The 20,092-nt window shown below is 31.9% G+C and overlaps 2 long non-coding RNA genes across 2 annotated transcripts; both read left to right on the forward strand.

Annotated features, from left to right (window-relative positions):
- Positions 1–3,972: 3,972 nt before the first annotated feature.
- LOC139482863 (uncharacterized) lies at positions 3,973–5,352 on the forward strand. The gene is made up of 2 exons (XR_011654985.1): positions 3,973–4,298; positions 4,738–5,352. It is a non-coding gene; the product is annotated as an uncharacterized lncRNA (long non-coding RNA).
- A 9,058-nt stretch (positions 5,353–14,410) lies between these two features.
- Positions 14,411–18,271, forward strand: LOC139481364 (uncharacterized). The gene is made up of 2 exons (XR_011654601.1): positions 14,411–14,585; positions 17,757–18,271. It is a non-coding gene; the product is annotated as an uncharacterized lncRNA (long non-coding RNA).
- Positions 18,272–20,092: the final 1,821 nt, after the last annotated feature.

Below are 20,092 nucleotides of genomic sequence, written 5' to 3' on the forward strand. Positions count from 1 at the left end.
AGTAGAAACAGATAATGAAACAGGTAATGTTGACACGTTATATAACACCGTAAAAGTGGATCTTGTTACATTAATTAAAAAATGAATATTGCAAAATGATAACATATAAACACAGAATACCGTGGATGACAAATGAATTACGTAAACTCATCAACAACAAAAACAAAGTGTATAGTAAAAAAAGTCAAGTGCAGAAAGATCAACGTACAGGGTACTGCAAAAAACTAAAATAACGAAAATACCGAATCCAAGGTAAATCCGAAACGGCAAGTCCCAATTCCAATGGCAATATCTTAAGCTCAAATATTTCAAACGAATAGAAAACAACTGTCATATTCCTGACTTGGTACAGGCTTTTCCACAAGTAGAACATGGTGGAAAGACAAAGAAAAAAATAATCTGTGATTTACTTGTAAATGATGCTGATCAATACATGAAATCGAATTTAAAATAAAAACTAAAATAAAAATTCAGTTTTATTAAAAGCACAAGAACAGAAACAGGTATTGCAACTTTAATAAAGGACAGAATTTTAATCACCGAAAGTCCGAAACAGAAGAAAAGGCAAACTTCCTGAACCAACAGTTGCAATCAGTCTTCTCAAATGAACCTTTTAGTTACGCAAATATCACAATATCCATTAGTAAAACTGGAGTCACTTAGTTACTATGTTAACTGAACACGCACACAGCACCAAGACCCTGCTTTGACTAAAGGATATTCATCAATTCCCTTATTTGAATATAGCATATTCAACAAGTAACTGCTATCACAATAGAATATTCATAAAGTACATGCTTTGACAATAGGATATCCATCAAGTAACTGCTATGACTATAGGATATTCATCAAGTACCTGATATGATAATAGGATATTTATTAAGGAACTACTATGACTATCGGATATTCACAAAGTGGACCCGTCAATATTAATGATAGAGTATTTAAAGAATTGTATTCAGTCAGTCACTATAGTCAGGTAAAACACCGAAAGATTGGAAACACTCTAACGATGTTCCTGCATTTAAAATGGGGAAAATATCAACCTATAAATTATGGACCTATACATCAACATGCATATGCTGTAAGATCGTGGGACACATCATCTCAAGTAACATAATGTCAAAATTATTAAACAATGACATTTTACATAATTTACAACACAGTTTCAGATAAAAATGTAATTTAGTGAATCACAATTAATTGACTTCATTCAAGAAATAGCATCTAATAGCAAAATACAAACTGACGTCATCATTATGGACTTTGCTAAAGTTCCTCATTAACGATTATTTTACAGACTAGTTTACTATGGACAAAGAAAAATATACACGTAACTGGATCTAAGCTTTATTATACGATAGACCACACACAGTCGTAAGAAATGGTATTTCCTCTTCATAAGGATGATCAGTGCCAGTCACATTTTATGTTCCACAGGGTACTGTACTTGGCCTGTGTTATTCTTTCCATTCACACCAAAGACATCTACGAATATCTAACACATAACAAATTAGGACTCTTTGTTGAAGAAAGCATATAGAGACATCTAAACACTATCATACAGCAATATATTACAAGAATATCTAGACGCTGCAGCAAAGTGAGAAGCAGATTGGCCTTTGACTTTGCATCCATACAAATACACCAAACTCACAACTTTTTAAAAAGAAACCATATACTATGACTACATACAACAAAACCACTTTCTTGAATCAGTTCCATACGCTTAACATTTCGGCGTTACTGTACAATCAAATCAAAAATAGAACCTACATTATGACATTAAATCAAACGGGAATAAATCCTTATGAAATCTAAAAAAAAAATATAAATATCCAGTTCATGCATTAAATCCAGAGTATACTAGTACCAATAAATAGTAAGATAACTAGAATACAACTGCAATTTATGGAACCCTCACGTAGAAAATGCTTTTATAAAATAGAAATGGTTCAGAGAAGAGCAACTAAATGCATTCGTAGTATCAATCACAACACCAGTACAAATGTACCTAACAACATAATTACATTAGCTGTACACCGCCTTAAAACACGACTCGTAATATTTTAAAAAGTAATCCACGACCTTCTTACCATATACCATAGGAAACTACTAGCAACAGATAGCAGATTTTTTTCCACACACCATTATTCAGTGGAATATGCTTTCAACAGCACAACTGACAGCTTCAGAGCACGCCTCACACAAGGTGTTTTCAGTCACTGGTTTACTTGTAATTCAAATGCAAAACTTTGTAAATAATGTTAATTTTAATCCTTTTTTCATACATGCACATACTGTCAAATTTAAATCCAAATCCTTTGACAGTTACAAGATAACTGAATTTTAGTGAATACCACGCATGCGCAATCACAAGTAATCTACAGTAGCCTCAAATTTTGTTTTACAGCTTAAGAAGAAATATACCGTTATTGCCATGCAAAAGACCGACACGCTGAATAAGATTTGAATGCGCCAGCTAGTAAAGTAGCAGGTCTCTGGAAGACATGTCGAGCTACTCAGACACAATAATCCGAATCAGAGAAAACTGCAATTCTCTACAGGAATGTTCCATTTTACCAAATGAAATTTTTTAAACGGCAACACTATACATCTGATATGGTAGCATTTATTATAGTTGTTAATGTCTGTGTTATTTTGGTCTTTTGTGGATAGTTGTCTCATTGGCAATCATACCACATATTCTTTTGTTATATACAAGTACATTTTATAAACACATTCACAATTGGGACTCATACACAGGCGAACAAGTGCTTATTGTATGGTAATCTGTCTTCCTTACATGCTGCTGTCCAAACAACTAAGAATGCATGAAATGTTAAACTCAACTTTCATTTTTCCCAACTAACCAAGCTTTAAGGTTTCTAACGATAAAGAAATAGAGTTATGGTTGTCACTACAATTTCAGGATGAATTCCACTGACTGGTATAAAATGGAGTTTCTTGTAGTTTGACACTTCAGGGTTGACCATATTGGAATACCATTGACGGGGAAATAAATAGTGAAATAGGCCTAATGTTTTTTTTTATAGTTTTGGATTGTAAGGTACTATTTTCTGAATCGTAGACAGACTGACGCATATGATAAAATAATACTGTGTAATTAATAAATTAGACTCGTTATATGATCTGAAAAGGTATGATAAGACCTCTCTATTGGTAATTTTAATTCGAAAATTATAAGAAAGATGTAATTTATTTATTTTACAACGTCCTGCAGATTATCACACTACCTTAATTTGTATCAATATCAGAATTTATATTTTTGAAATTTGTCGTCTTACGTATATGCTTAGGGCTTTAAACTAACTTCTTGCATTTCATATAAAATGTCAAAACCCGACTTCTTTTAAGATCTGATACTAGGCCGTACGAAAAAAGAGTTTAACCAGCTGTCTTACACAAAAATGTTAATGTATGTAAAATATAATCTTTTTGTGTAAGGCATTAGCTCAGTACTTTTTTTTTTTTTAACAAAAATTCATTTGAAGTTAATAATGTTTGCAATGACCATGTACTGGGTCTTTTGAGTCAACCCTAATTTTAAATCTGTTATAACATCATCGACGGTATGACAGTGTATCAAATATTATAAAAAGGTTTTTTTTCTAATTGCACGAGTTTCTTTCACTTAAAACATTTCTATGTGTAACCATATGAAAAAAATGTTAATCGTGTTTATTTTTTCTCTAATTTATTACAAGATTCAATATTTTTTTTATTATTATTTCAAGGTATTACCATTTTCGAACTATTACATAACAAATGGTTTTTCCCTATTTTCTATACTTTTGTGATATTAAGTTAATTTATATCTTTTAAATGTGATATGCCAAAGCAGTGAGTTCACTTTTTCCTCGAACTTCTAAAACATGTGCTAATGCGTAATTCATACAAGGAACATAAAATAGAACATTTTTTCTATTTTCTATTTTTTATGGAATAATTAATGTTGTCCACTCCTTGAGGAAATTCAATTAATGTCAGTGGTTATGTAAACCAAAGAACCAACTATTAAACCTAATCAAACATAAAAATTGGTGTCAAATCTGTTCATTAATATTCCAAAAACGTACATTTTTAATCATTTAGGTATATTTGTTCTTTTAACAAGATGATTAATTGCAGTGTGACTATTGTACGTATAAAACAGTGAACTGGGGCAAAATAGTTTATTATACTGTAATACTTTAAGAAAACAAACATCTTAAACATGCGTCTTGTAACAGTGTCAATTGTGTTATTGGTGTGTATACTTATTTCATCTATTGAAGGTATGTATACAATTGTAACTTTGTAGTTGTTTTTTACCAATATTTTCTTACTTAATTGTATATATTTTTTTACAATTTTGAAAGATAAAGTCACTTAGAAATACAACTTCAAATTAATATATCTGTATATGTGTACATGGAGACAACAAAAGCAACAATAGCAAACATTTCGTACATATCTTTTCAGTAGTAAGGCAGTCAACGACAAATGTAACCTTGGAAAGTTGTCACTAGACAAGTTGTTAGTTAAAGCAGTAATCCATCACTTTTGGTTAAAGTTTTAGATGATTCATTTTATATATATATATACATCTATAGATTAAAACATAATAAATATAGTATGATGTTAAATTCCAGCCTTCAGCTTCAGTTTAGTATATATTAATCACTAGTACATTAAAACATAATAACTTAATATATTATAAATATTGTATTTCAGCCTTCAGCTTCAGAAGATATACGAGAAATTATCTGAACAGAGGATGTCCAATTCAGAGGTGTTCAAAGGTCCTGATCCCATCAAGATGTAAAATGCCATCGTTTTATTATTACGAAGGACGAAGATGTCGGGGCTGCTATAAAAACATTTGTCCAGATGTTGAGCCCAGCTATTATCCATACACAAAATTTTACTGGGGATGATTAGGAACGTAAGATGAAGATTATTTGTCAACCTGAAATCTATTCTGCCTCAATATCAAAGTGGGAATTGTTCCTATTAGCTATATTATGGCAAACCATTATAGTGCTTTTATTTACCAAAATAACAGAAATTAGTCAAACGCACAAATATTTCGTGAAGAACTGGACAGTGATAGGTATAATCAACCGATAAACTTATAATTTTGTTATGAATGTCTTACATTAACTGTGACTTGAAGTAGTTGTTTTCTGAAATTCATGTAAGATTCAGTCTTTAATTTGTGTTCTCTGTTAAAAGAAGAAATCCAGACAGCAGTAGAATAGAAGATGTCTAGACTGCTTTTGCTTTTATTTATAATTATGCATGCGTGTTATACTTGTATTGAATTAGTTAATTAAAAATGTATTGAAAGTAATGTCTTTATGTGTACATCTACCAGCATTTCATGTTTTCTGTTTGGTCATCTTGAGATTGAACTTGGTCGATTTTACGTAAGTCTTATTACTAAATGTTTGCTTTTCAATTATATAGTATGTTTATTGTTTTGGTCCGTCTCTGTTGTCTAATCTCTTTTTTACGTGACTTTGGTACTTAACCAGTATTTAACTTTGCTAATAAGCAGAATTTTCAAAAGTGTGTTGCTGAAATGTGGGTATCTGTAACTTTGTTAGCTGAACTATAAAAGTTTGGAACTACTTTAATAGTCGAATAAAGGCCACAAACAGTAAACAAGCGTGATCACGGATGTTTTGCAATTATATTTGATATGTAATTTGCAGAAAAAAATCCCATTAAAACCAAAAACAATCCTTTATTGGCTTTGTTTGAATGAGAAATATTAATGAAAATCCACGATTGTCTAGCATTGCATGTAAAGTTAAAAAACCTCATTGAAGTATAAATATTGGCAAATTGATCACATGAATCCCTTATTTCCCCGAGCCAGCCCAGTAGTTATCACTTCTGTGTTGACTTGAGTTATCATTGATATGTTCATAATTATAAAATAACTGTTAACAAAACTTTGAATTTTTGAAAAACTAAGGCTTTTCTACCTCAGGAATAGATTACCTTAGCTGTATTTGGCGGAACGTTTAGGAATTTTTGGTCCTCAATGCTTCTCAACTTCGTACTTTATTTGGCCTTTTATAACACTTTTGATTCGAGCGTCACTGATGAGTCTTTTGTAGACAAAACGCGCGTCTGGCGTAAATATTAAATTTTGTTCCTGGTATATATGATGAGTTTATTTCCACCAAGGGTAACACAATTTTGAAACCTATGCTTTGTTGCCATTTTTCGTCAAATTTTGTATTAAATACCGCACAAACTAAAACAAGCACACATTTAAATAGAAAAATCGTCGAAATAAACCCATTTTGTCACTCTATAATGCCGTAAAACGTCGTAATGTTTTGCTTTATTCCGTACAATATAAAAGCAGTGATGTTTTGTATAAAGTTGATACATTTGGTTAACACATCAAAGCTTTTGACTCAATGAAGACGGGTATATTCAAGTTATATACAAAATCTAATAAAACATTAGATTGATCCTTCGTATCGTACGAAGTCTTGGTTGACTTGTTCAATAAAACCCTTCAAAATCATTAACTATAATTAATCGTATATATATTACATAGTCTTAATTGATGAAACGAAGACTTGGTCAATAATACCGTTGCAATTCAAAGGCTACAAACAATGGTATCATACCAAGTCTTGCCAATGTGGAGATCAGAAAACATAATCCCTAATAACCTTTGATAAAACCTGTTTCGTAAGATTAGAAAAAAATCGTCTATAATTCTTTTTGAGATCAACTATCCTAGCCACTGGTATCAAACAACGTATTTGCAATGCAAATATCAGAACGTTAACACTTGGTCTTTGATAACATTGGAAATAAAAAAAAAATACCCTGTAGTGTTGTAAAAAGTTCGGGCAATGCGAAAATCAGCAGACTTCGTCATAATTACTCTTGAAGATAAACATCCATAATCATTAGTGTTGTCAAATCGTACAATTTTGCCTAACCGGTTAATCGGATAATCGTTCGACCGATTAACCGGTTAACCGGTAATTTAAGTTGGTGTTTGAAAGCCTTATCAATAGAACTCTACACATAGATATAATATGTGGTCTGAATGTCAATTTGACAACCTTTCATCAAAGTAATAAATACGCTTTTAGAATTGAAGTTTTTCCTTTAGCATTATATAAGGCTTGTCTGTGAGGATTCCTGGCGAAGTTTGACTTTTAATAATCAAATACACCGTATCAACTATAGCGTTTGTACCAACTTCAGATTAAAAAATCAAAAAAAAAATTAAAAAAAAAAAAAAAAAAATCCTAATCTCATAGAATTAAATATGTCATATGTCTGAAACCGATTATTCTATCCTTTTCTCTTGTTGTCTCCGAAAATTATGGGGTGTGTTTCAATTTGAAATAATTAATTATAAAAAAGAAGATGTGGCATGATTGCCAATGAGACAATTCTTTACAAGAGACCAAAATGACACAGAAATTAACAACTATAGGTCATTGTACATGCTGTACGACCTGTTTCTTCACTGTATTTGCTTTTTTCTTTAAGCATGTTTCTCGTACTTTCACGTATACATTGAGTACATTCACATTGGTTTGCATTTCACAATTTTTGAATTTAAAGTAAGACTAACCCTTGCACTACGGAGGTTGCACATTTAAATGTAGGTTTACGCAATATTAGATCGAAAACGAAATAATGAAGTAATTAGTAAAATTAAATCTCATTACTGATTTTAAGTTACTGTTAAAAAAACATGTTTACTAATTATGTTTCTTAGAGATCCTGCCCCGAACTCTAATTAATTTTATGTTTTTATGATTAACAATAGCAATCAATATACTGGACAATTGATCTGTCAAACTAATCACCAGTGTCCACGAGACAATTGTTAAATAAAACATAACTATTTTTTAATGATTTGATTTTCAACACAAATTTATATCAAAACTATCGAAATTGAAAAAAAGTACGGTTAACCGGTTAGCGTTTATGGTATTCGGTATTCGGTCGTTCGACCGATTAACCGGTTAACCGGTTAACCGTTGACAACACTAATAATCATTGATTTCACGCACAGTATAGAAAAGTGGCGAAGGATAGCAAAGGAATATGGAAACTCATAAGTCGAAAACAAATTGACAACGCCACGGCTTCGCATCTGGTATATTTCATGTTGCTTATGTTAGTACAAAGCCGGATATAAGTCATATTCGATAAGTAAAATTCGTACAGGTATCGAGAATATCAACAGGCATGTCAAAATATCTCTGGGTTAAACAGCTATTACCAGCAGCGTTGTACAATGTCTGGGTAATTTGGAAGAGTGAAAATCTCAGTTAAGGTCATTGGATATTAACAACTATAACCAATGATGTCGAACAACGTCAGGGTAATGCAAAGACGTGGTCCATAATCCCTTTGAGATGAACAGCAATAACCTTTGATGATATACAAAGTGTGGAAAGTTCCAAATCAGAAAAAAAACTTGTTAAATAATACCTTTTGAGATCAACAGTTTTAACCAGTGGTGTATCCATTCGTTTGATGCGTTTGAGCTTTTGATTTTGCCATTTGATTAGGGACTTTCCTTTTTGAATTTTCCTCGGAGTTCAGTATTTTTGTGATTTTACTTTGTACTACAAAGTCTGTGTGATGTGCACAATCGATAAGCAAACTTAGTCAACACTCTTGGACATCAACAGCTATAATCAGTTGGCACTTCGAAGATTAGAAAATTGGAACATAATATTGCTCGAGATTAAAATTTATAACCGGTGGTGTCGTAACATATCTGGATTGTGTGAAAGATTAGGAAACTTAGTCAATATCATTGGCTATATCACAGCATCAAAATCTGGATAATTCAAAGATAAGCAGATTTTGTCAAAAATAATCTCAGAAATCCAAAGGTATATACAGGTATAAATTTGGCCCTTATAACCTTGGATATCAACAGTTATAATACTTTTCAATTTTCATCAAAGACTAAAATATTGGCCTCATAAAAAGTTAAATAACAAAAATACCGACCTCCAGGGAAATTCAAAACGCAACATCCCTTGTCAAATGGCAAATTACAAGCTCTAACACATCATACGAATTGAAAACTACTGTCATAATCCTGACTTGGTAGAGACATTTTCAAGAAAAAAAAGTAAAATCACAAAAACACTGAACTCAAAAAGCAAAGTCACTAATCAACTTACAAAAACAAAAGACCAAAATAATCAAACGAATAGATAAAATCTGTTAAATTCCTGACTTTGAACAAGCATTTCAGGTAAAAAATGGTCGCTTGAATCTGCTTTTATAACTAGCTTAATCTTCTCAGTGACAGTCGCATACAATTCCTTTATATTAATAAAAATAATAGTTAAAATGTAAAAAATATAGGGGTTCAGTAGTCAACAGCATGTATAATATTAATTACTATAAAACAAACAAATACGTCAACAAAGAAAAACGAAATGGCATAAAGACAAATTGCATAATCAAAAATGAAAGACAAGAATACAAAAATGACATTAGCTCAATCATACAGCGTCGGGACGTATAAGTACCGAGCCATGCCAAACGGATATTATTTAAAGTGGACTAAACAGTAAAGGTTGATAATTTACAAACACAAATTAAAGAACACTATACCTCGTTAATTACATGATAAAGACCGTCAGTACCAATAATCTAAACCTGAAGACAGTCATGTATTATTTGTGAGGTTTATACGGAATACCTATCAACAAGATTTTCCGAAGAACTTTTTAAGAAAAAAGGACGAGACGTTCTTTTACATAAGCCTGGTTTATCAAAAAAAAACATCAACTTTCTACTCATTCACTGTTGACGTTTAAAAAGTCTAAGTAGCAGGTTCAGGCTCACGCATACCGAATGAGTTGGGAAATATATAACGCCGTCTTCAATACGAAAGCAAAAAAATGTTTGTGACAACCCATCACGTGCTCAGTTGTTGAAATTCCTGTTTTTTACTTTCTTTAAATGAACATTATAATCACATGAAATGTAAATGTGGTTATTATATAGTTATAAACAATATTCCGACATACGTATGATTAATTGCCTGGATTATATGTCTTGTGTGTAACCTAAGTGGTTAAAATCAACAATAACCATAAAAAAGAGAGACAAGGAAGTGAACATCTAGAAGTCGACGACCTTCGGCTGACAGGTCAGGTCAGGACAACAGTGTGAAAAATCATAGATTATGACCAAACAGCTGATGAAATTCATGTACACGTAAAGATGACAACCCCAACAGTATGACAGACAATCACTTCATTCCCTTTTAGTGTTTGACTTAGGAAAACTCGCCATCTCGGTTTGGGCTGATTCTGACATCATGGCGTTTATTGCCGATAAATTATCATTTATATATAATTTAATATTGGATGTAACGCGTCTTCTGATTGGCTGTCGTTGTTTTGTTAATTAATTTCGTCATGTGACCGTGACGTCATCAACGTTTTTTTCATGGTTTACTCCCGTTTAAAATGGAATTAGAATTAAATTATAGGAAATGACTGTAATATTGTTTTTGTCTATATTCGAAATATTATAAAAAAAAATGTGGTGCTATATATATATTTAAGCGGGGTATTCAGTGTGCACCACGTTTTTTTTTATGTTATTGCTTCATAGACAGAAAAACATATTACAGTCATTCCCTAAATAAAAAAAGGAGATTAGTATCCACCACATTTCAAATGCAGTCATTGTTTGCGATCACAGGGAATCGTATTGCCTTCAACTATACTGCTAAGTCGGCTATAAAAGACCATAACAAGAAAAATACGAAATAATTCAAACGGCCTGATTTTTAACAAAATAACTTACAAAACAATTATGATAGGCATGAATCAAGGACAACCACTGAACTACAGGTTCCTTACTTGACACAGGATCAATAAAGAAGTGTTAAACTGAAATATCTAAATCTAGGAAAAGACAGTTATTCGCTGTTAATAATTGATTTACTTGATAAAGTAAATTCCTTTGGGAAAATTTCGGCAGTGTATATAGAGAATGTTTGATCATTCAACGAAAACAACAAGTTGAAATTATATTCGTCTAAGGTGCGTTTTTGTTTGACTTCATCAGGAATGTTCCACGCTGAATATTGGGAAGCCAAATCAATATAAGGTCAACTTTTCCTGAGGAAGTTGAAACTTTAGTTTCTTTATAATTTCAAAATTTATAAAAAAGACAATATTAAAAAAATCTGTTATAGATCTAGCAAGTTCCGAATAACTGACTACTGATCTGATTATAATCTCTGGGACTGAGAGTATAACAGCAGAGAAAAATTCACGGTGTCGAAAAAACAAAAACAACATATGCTAAATGTTATTCATGCGAAGCACTTTTGTGGATTTACATTCACAAGGAACGTTCAAAGCCAAATATTTGAAAGCCGATGACCTATAAAACTGAAACGGTAGAAGAGCTATATATATGACCATAAAGAACCTAACAAAATGGCCAAATTCATATAAGGTCAACTTTGCCTGACGGAGTTGAAACCTTATTTTGTTTTATAATTTCAAAATCTATAAACAGACAATTCAAGAACGGTTTGTTATAAAACATCAGTACAGAAGTATTGACTACTGAGCTGATGATACACTCTGGGTCTGATAGTCCACAAGCAGAGGTATCAACCTTGTCCTGTAAAGAATGAAAACAACAGGTTATATATTTCATGCGTTCGAAGCGCTTTTCTGGATATACCTTCATCAGGAACGCTCAAAGACAAACATTTGAAAGCCAAGTAAGTACTAGAAATATATGAAAAAAACAACATGAACAAAAAAAAACCAAATTCATTTATCTAAATCAAATATTTCGGTCTCTCTAGCAAACAGCTATGTTAGTTCATCAATATCAATTTAAAAACATTTAATCGTTTTCTCGTTTGAATTGTTATACATTTGCAATTGCAGAGTCTTTTATAACTGACTATGCGGTATGGTCTTTGCTCGTTGTTGAAGGCCGTACGGTGACTGATAGCTGTTTCATTTGGTCTCTTGTTGAGTGCTAAAACTGTCCTCTACTGAATTTAAATGAAAGATAATATTGGATAAGTTTCCTTATACAGTGGTATATCCTACATCCTCAATTCATCACATCCCTAAGATCACAACCAGCCTGACCTGTAAGTTAATTCGTTTGTATCTTTAAATAACTTGAGTGACATTAGAAGCAAATCGGTCATATTGGTATCCAAATACATACAACATATCTCTATTCTTAGTAAAGTAATTAGCTAATATGCATTCGACAGATGTAATTGTATATGACTATACCATTGTGCAAGACAGTTTGTATTATAGATGTCATCATAAATCTGAGACCATCATTACAGTATATAATGTAAAAATAATTTTTGATTAGAAAAATATAAGTGTTATTTCTAAAATGGTAAATTTTGCAAGGATGTATAGCATGAATAACACCTCCACGCAATGTAGATATAAAATGTGTATCTCTTAGAAAACATGTCTCTGTATATTTACTTTTTGTTTATTTTTAATATTTGTATTTTGTAATGTCAGCTGGTATCCTTCCTGTATTGTAATTTACACCAATACAATTATTTGATTTGATTTGTAAACTGTCCTATTGCGTTATGTGATCATGATTTCATACAGAAACATTTATATTTTGACAACACTTCAATAAAATCTTATTCCTACTCCTACTAGCACAGGAAAGGCGTGATACTATTTGGGAATAAATCAAAATCAATGTTAATGAAAACAGTTTATTGACCAAAAAAACAAAAAATTATCAAAATAAATTTTGATCATGTTGGTTACGAATACATTTTGTACCACTTAAAATTCATGTGATCAGAAATGACATTTTCATTTTTTGTTAGACATCTTTCAATAAAATTCGAAAATGCGGTATGATTGCAAATGAGACCACAACAAAGTGACTATGTTAGCAGATATAGTTTATAATTTCTTAATCACTATAATTTCAATTTGTCAATCCTGTGCATTTGTGCAATCCTGTGCATTTGTGTTAAATTATTAACGTTTGCACTAACATTTGCATGTTAACTGGCAATGTGTAGTACACTTTACACATATAAATTCCATGTCCATATACAGAGAATAAGAATTGCTTTTCTCATTAAATGAACATGTATCATTAACTGCACATTTGTGCATTGTTAAGGTTTTTAGTATGTGGACAGCTATAATGTACTGCCATTTAATATAGCTTGCAAAACAGTAAAATGTTGGTGTCAACGATGGGAAGTCAAATACCAATTCACAGGAAATAAGAAATATATATTAAAATAATAATGATGATTAAAAAATATCAGATAACATCTCAGTCATTACAGCTGAACGGATGTGCTTGGTCGGCTCCTCTTTATCTGCAAACTATCATGTGTAACTGCTGATAAGGTGGCTCAACGACTTAGTACTTATGGTAACAGAATTCAATTTAATCATACAGTATAGCCAGTACAAACTTTAAAGTCAGTATACAAAAACCCATTATTGACGATGAAAGAGGAACGAAAGATAGCAGAGGGGCAGTCAAACTCATAAATCGAAAACAAACTGACAACGCCATGGCCAAAAATGAAAAAGACAAACAGACAAACAATAGAACGCATGACACAACATAGAAAACTAAGTAATAAGCAACACGAACCCCACCAAACACTGGGATGATCTCAGGTGCTCCGGAAGGGTAAGCAGATCCTGCTCCACATGTGGCATCCTTTGTGTTGCCCATGTTATAACAAATCGATGGAGTGTTATGCTGTCTGACGGGCCGTGTATCCATGATGTTGGGTAACGGACCATCATCTCACTTTTTCACAAGTGTTCCTGATAACGCTTTATGTAGTCATTGATACTATGTCTTCGACTCATCAACCGGTACTACTTTCCCGTGTTAAGCGGGCTGCCCAGCTGACCAACATGGCCCTTAACAGAGTTGTAGTTAAGTGCTGTTGATTAACATCAATATAGTAAAGGAACCAACAAAACATAACAGACCTAAAATGACAACCTCTTTCTTGACCCACTTTGATAGCGACCCTAATTATATCTGAAACTAACACATATGCTTCAAATTTAAGACCCTGAGATTACCAATTTGAAAATACCAGTCTATATATATACATCTTTATACATATCGACATTAAAATCCTAACTTAATATTGCCAGAGAAAATATACATGTGTCTGATTATGTCGATTGACTAGTATTGAATGCAGAAGAGCAAACCTAATTAGTTACATTAACTTTTGAATTTGTTAAAAGTCATCTTAGTGAACATGAATAAACCTGTCTTAAATAAATCATAACTGTTTCTATACAGTATAATTAAAATCTAACAGTGTAAGTCTATTTGCAGTTGTTTATGATGAATACAAAAGTGTGTCTTCATAATCCACTGTCATTATGACTATGTAAAGTAATTTATTATCATGCAAAAATTAATTAATTGCACCCATATATTGTTTACAGGTATGGAGAAACAACTTGTGTTCAAGATAACGGCGATTGTTTTCCTTCTAGCAGGATTTTTGTTACGATCATCAGCAGGTAAGTGTGTTACACCTTACAATATAAGTGAAGATTAATGTCACCGTTTGTCATTAATATAGATGTAAGTTAGAAGTATGTTGACTTTCTCGAACTATCTACGTAAACGGAAGTTTTTTAAAGAAGGAAATTATTGCAAATTGTAAAACGTTTCTTGGTCATTTAGTGATTTTAACAAACCACAAGTTAGAAGTATAACATGTGGGGTCTTTTTATCCTTATAAACTAGATAGAACTAGTTACACAAAAAAAAGGTAAACCTTTTCTTCTTAAAGGATTCTTTATCTGCTACATCAACCGCGGAAGACATCCCCAAATTGGTAGTATTGAACTAGCACATAGCTATTTCTGTTATTCTTATTACTCCATTATCTTAAATATTTTATCCTTAATTGCATTATATTTCCAAAGTCCTGATGTCCTGAAGTGCAGTCGGAAGAAAATCGAATTTGTACTGTTCCTTAAAGCTGCACCTCTTGGAAACTATTGCGAAACAGTTACCAGGATAGTATGATAGACATTCAAAGGCAAGATTCTGGTTTTAGTAAGAAATCGTTAAAAAGGCGACTTTTTTTCAAGAAATACTTATTTTAATTAGTAAATCACAGACGTCACAAGGGTGAACAATCAGATGTCTTAACAATATTATGAACTTTACGAATACTTATTAGATAATAATTTAGAGTTAATATGGACATATTATTTGGTTTTTGTTTCCTTTCGATTGTTTATATACAATAAATATATACTTTGCAGTAGAACACTCAACCCTGTAAGTCACAGTTTCGTATAATAACTCGACAAAATGTAATACGAAAACTATATTTAGAATAAATGCACTATATATATGTTAAATGAATCTACGCACAATTAGGTCGCCTACCAAAACCAATAACAACGATAATCTTTCAGCGCATACCAAAACTCTAACAGTTACAATAAAATTAAAATAAAGCGATGTCATTTATAAATACTATACATGTATATGTGGGACGAAAAAGCTACAAAGATGTCAGCACGGGCTCGATTTAAGAAATAGATAAAGAATGGGAATAGCGCAAAGTGCTTTTGGAATGTGTAAACGTGCTTACATCCTCGTCATCTTAACTCTGATTAATTGTTCTCTCTATTTCTTAATTACAAGTTCGTTAAAAAACAACTTTAGAACAAATTGCATAGAGTGTGTAGAGAAATATGATTACCATAGATATACAATAGGAAGTAAGCAGCTTGTTCCACAATACCTCGGTTGACAATCCTGGATCAAGTTCCCTTTGTGCTCATAGGGCTGATAACCAGAGGAACATATTGCTATATAATCTTTTCCATAAAGTTCCTGGTGAACTCACGAGAAGCGCCAGTCAGTCACTAGCATACTTTTACAGTATCGTGATGATAACCGTTATCATGGCTACGTTGACACTATGGGATCGACTTATTAAGTTGCTTTATTTTCTTTGTACAAAAACAACCAGAAAAACAATTATTTTGATAACCTTTCTTGTAAGAAAGTATGGATGAGGTTAAGGGTTTACAGAAAATAGAATAAATGGCAGAAAAGGACTAATAAATGCAACAGTAGTATATTGGTGTTCAAAAGTTAAAATTGATTGTGGAATAAACCAAGTACGGGTTACAAACTATAACCGAGGTAAACACATCAACTATGAGAGGAAAACAAAGGAACAATTGGAACACCGAAGTACAACAAAAACAAACACACATAGAAACGAACTATTTGATCACAACTGCCATATTTTTGACTTAGTACAGGTTATTTTAAGAAAATAATATGAGTTGCACCTGCTTTAATGGCACGCAAAAACTCCCGCTTTATGACAATGTTATTTTTAAGCTAAAACACTACGTGACAGAAATACCTCTGAAACAGAAAAACCCACAAACACATTATATATAAGTCGACACAACATGCAAACTGCAGAGCAACAACGAACATATGCCATCAACGATAAACACCCCAGGATATCGAACACAGTGACACGTGTACGTAACTAACATGCAATCACAAAATTTATACAATTATTTTAAAATATTATCATGAAAAGAGCGATAAAATGTGAAAAAATAGCTAAAAATAAAGTCTACAGAGCATTGTTGTGCTAAAATTTAAAGAGCAGAGAATTATTGGCATTGTAGATAAAGAATACAGAAAATGGTTTAAATAGTACAGAATAACCTCCATAATAATCCTCTTGTAGAGTACACGAGAGAGAGTGTGTGGAGAAATACTACTCAATTGTCAAACTTGTGTCACAGCGGACATTTGCTACTTTTGAACGTTTCTTTTGTTCCCAAATTAGTGGCTGTTGTTATCAGAAAGTCCGTTTCTAAGTATGTTGGCGTTTGTTTGTGTTTCTGATGTCCCCCCTCGAATGTTTGGTGTGATTCTCTCGGTTTTAGTTAGCTTTGTAACCCAGATATTCATTTGCTTAATTGATTTATGATTGTTGAACAGCGGTATATTACTGTTGCCTTTATAAATTTAAAATTACTTAAATTCTCAATTCAAATGAAACGTTTTTGTATTAACTTCAATACAATTTCCATTAGGATATACATTATATACATACTTCATTATGATAAATTATTAAATTTTAAAATACACTTAAAAGGAGTTTTTCACGAGAAAAAAATCTAATCTATACGTTGTTTACAATGATTTCCCCAATTTATACTTAGTTTTAATTGTTTCAGTGATGTCAGTATTTCATTATTCTCGGATGTACTTATAATACTTTCCATCCTTCTATGTATGAAACATATTTTACACTTTCAAATTTTAAGTCATTTCTCGATATTGAATAATAAGTATGGCTTGTTAACTGAATCATGATACCTACCTTATGACCTTATCAAGGATATTTACCACTGAAGTACTGAAGTACTAAAGAAAGAAAAAGTCATACAAATGACTGACGGATAGGAAATTAAAATATACAATTATAGTCAATATTTGTCTAAATCTGTCTCAACACCACTATAAACATAGGAAGAACAGGAAACTAGCATGGATCTTCATCATTAATTATCGTTCCATTGTTTACGGATTTAAATATTTTTTTCGATCCTAATCACGATATCCCGGTTGTATATTTGTCATTTCTGCACTTTAGAAATAAAACATATTGTTCAAACTTATTATCTTTTCAGATATGAGTAAGGTGAAAAACTGTGATATACAGTGTCCAAAAATCAACATTCCTCAACGATGTCTTGCTGAAGATTTTATCGTACTTGATGGAACAATGTGTAGAAGTTGTGATATTGACCTCTGTTTGATCTTAGAATGGCCACCAAAAGTCTCAGTTCCATATTGTCCAAATTCAAACTGCAAACACAATCATGTTCCAGAAAGATGTATTCTCAGGCGTTTCAAAAAAATAAATATGTTAACTCTGTGTCGAGATTGTGATATAGACGTCTGTAAAAGATCTCCAAAGACAAATGTCAATACAAATACAACAAACGAATTGAAAGTGAGACCACTGTGTCCGAGGCTTCACTGTAAACTGACTGGTATTCCAATGGCTTGTCTCATGCCTTCTTACGAGATCATTAATGGACAAAGATGTAGAAGGTGTGACGAAGATGTATGCCGTCATCCACCAGCATTACGAATTCATTCAAAACGCCACGTCCGCTACTGAATAAATCTTTAAAATTTATGATTTCAACATATATCTTTTCATATATATGTCAAAGTGAATTTGTGAAATCACTGATATCTCTAAACTGGTTCGTGATTTTATAAAATCCCTAATTTTGAATAGGGATTTTTCAAAATCACTGAAATAATTAAGATCTTTTTATACACATTCCCTTAACAAATTTCATGGAATTTGTAAAATGAAATTCTGTTTGCCGACAGCAGTTACACTCAACCATTATGTGGTTAATGTAGCCTCTTTTAATAATACAATTGTTGATCGTGGGAACGGTACCACAAGATATATAATGGCAATTGTTGAAGGACAGTCTTCGAAAGGTTATCGTCTTGCCACCTAACATGGTGTTTTCTGAGGCCCATACACTTAAAACCCGGTTGAACCGACTTGTTTTCGGGTTCGTTATGTGTATCTATTGACTGTTTTATATCTTTTCTGTAGGCTGATAAACTGTTTTAAATTTGTGATGGACATAACTCTTTAAACGTGGATTTTCTTGAAAGAATATATGTAAACAAAATAGGTGTGGCTGACGAAAAGCAGGCTATTATGTAACAGTAAATGTTACCCTAACTTATCATGCAAAAATAAGTACATCGTGTTCTTAATATTAATTCATATGCTTTCATTTATAATCACTGTACAATAGTAAATAATTGTTTTTATTTAAAAAAAACAATATTTCAAACACATTGGTTTATTCAAAGTTAAGAAAAACACATTTCTAATATCAAGTTAAAACTTGTAATTAGGGATTTGAATACCTCTCTAGCAATGTTTTCAGTAATGTCATAAAATGCATAACAATTTCTGTGTGATTGGTTGAATTTGTATAACATGGGTTTATGTAGAATTCCTGATTTTCCAGGGATTTTGTCTAGTCACCTAATTCATTATTGGTTAAATATACTCCCTGAAAATGACCAGTAATTTTACATACTAGTAATCAGTGAAAATTTTGAAAATTATTTTGCAAATTTCCTGAAATCAATTAAAGGATTATCAATAAAACATATATTCTTAATTATACAAGAATAACTCAAATATAGACAAATAAATCATATACATCCCCCATTTATGGTTTCAGTAGAAAGATTTATTTCCCTTCAATTTATCAAGTCTTATTAAAGTGAACAGGTTTTTGTCTTCTTGTGATATTCTATTGAACTGTGTTGAACCACATTACTAGTAAATCATCAAACAAGAAGTATTCTAAATTGAAATAAATTATATTAAAATCAATGCACATATCGTTTTATTTGTTGTAAAACAAAGGGCATGGAAGTTATTGAACATCGTTTTAATATTTTCTTTGTTCCAAAGAACAATGAAATCAAACTACTAGTAAGCAAAGAAATGCAACAAAAGGCACAGAAATACAACTAAATGTACACAAATAAGAAGAACATATGCTTGATAGTTTGAACACAATTTTAGAGGAGACCAAAATTGTCTGTTATGTTATGATACCGATTCCACATGTTGATCGTGTTCTAGGAGAACCGAACATTGAACAGTCCTCGCTTATTAAAGGACTGAAAAAGATAATGTCTCGCTTCAACCATGACATTTATGATGATACACGTGCAATGAATTGGAGATGTCTTGTTAGCTTTTTTAGCACCTATTCATTGGTGTTCGTTTTACATCCAATGACATATATTTCTGGCTTATTAACGGCATGAATGAGTCAATAATAGCTCAGAATCAGTGGACGGAGATAAAGGCAAAAAGTCATGTATTGATCCCCCATAAAAACGAAAGTTGTTGTATAGGGCACAATTTTTGCCTTGTAATACCGGTAGGCAATCTATAAGGACA

This window comes from Mytilus edulis, chromosome 7, assembly GCF_963676685.1.
Source record: "Mytilus edulis chromosome 7, xbMytEdul2.2, whole genome shotgun sequence".
NCBI classification, from domain to species: domain Eukaryota; kingdom Metazoa; phylum Mollusca; class Bivalvia; order Mytilida; family Mytilidae; genus Mytilus; species Mytilus edulis.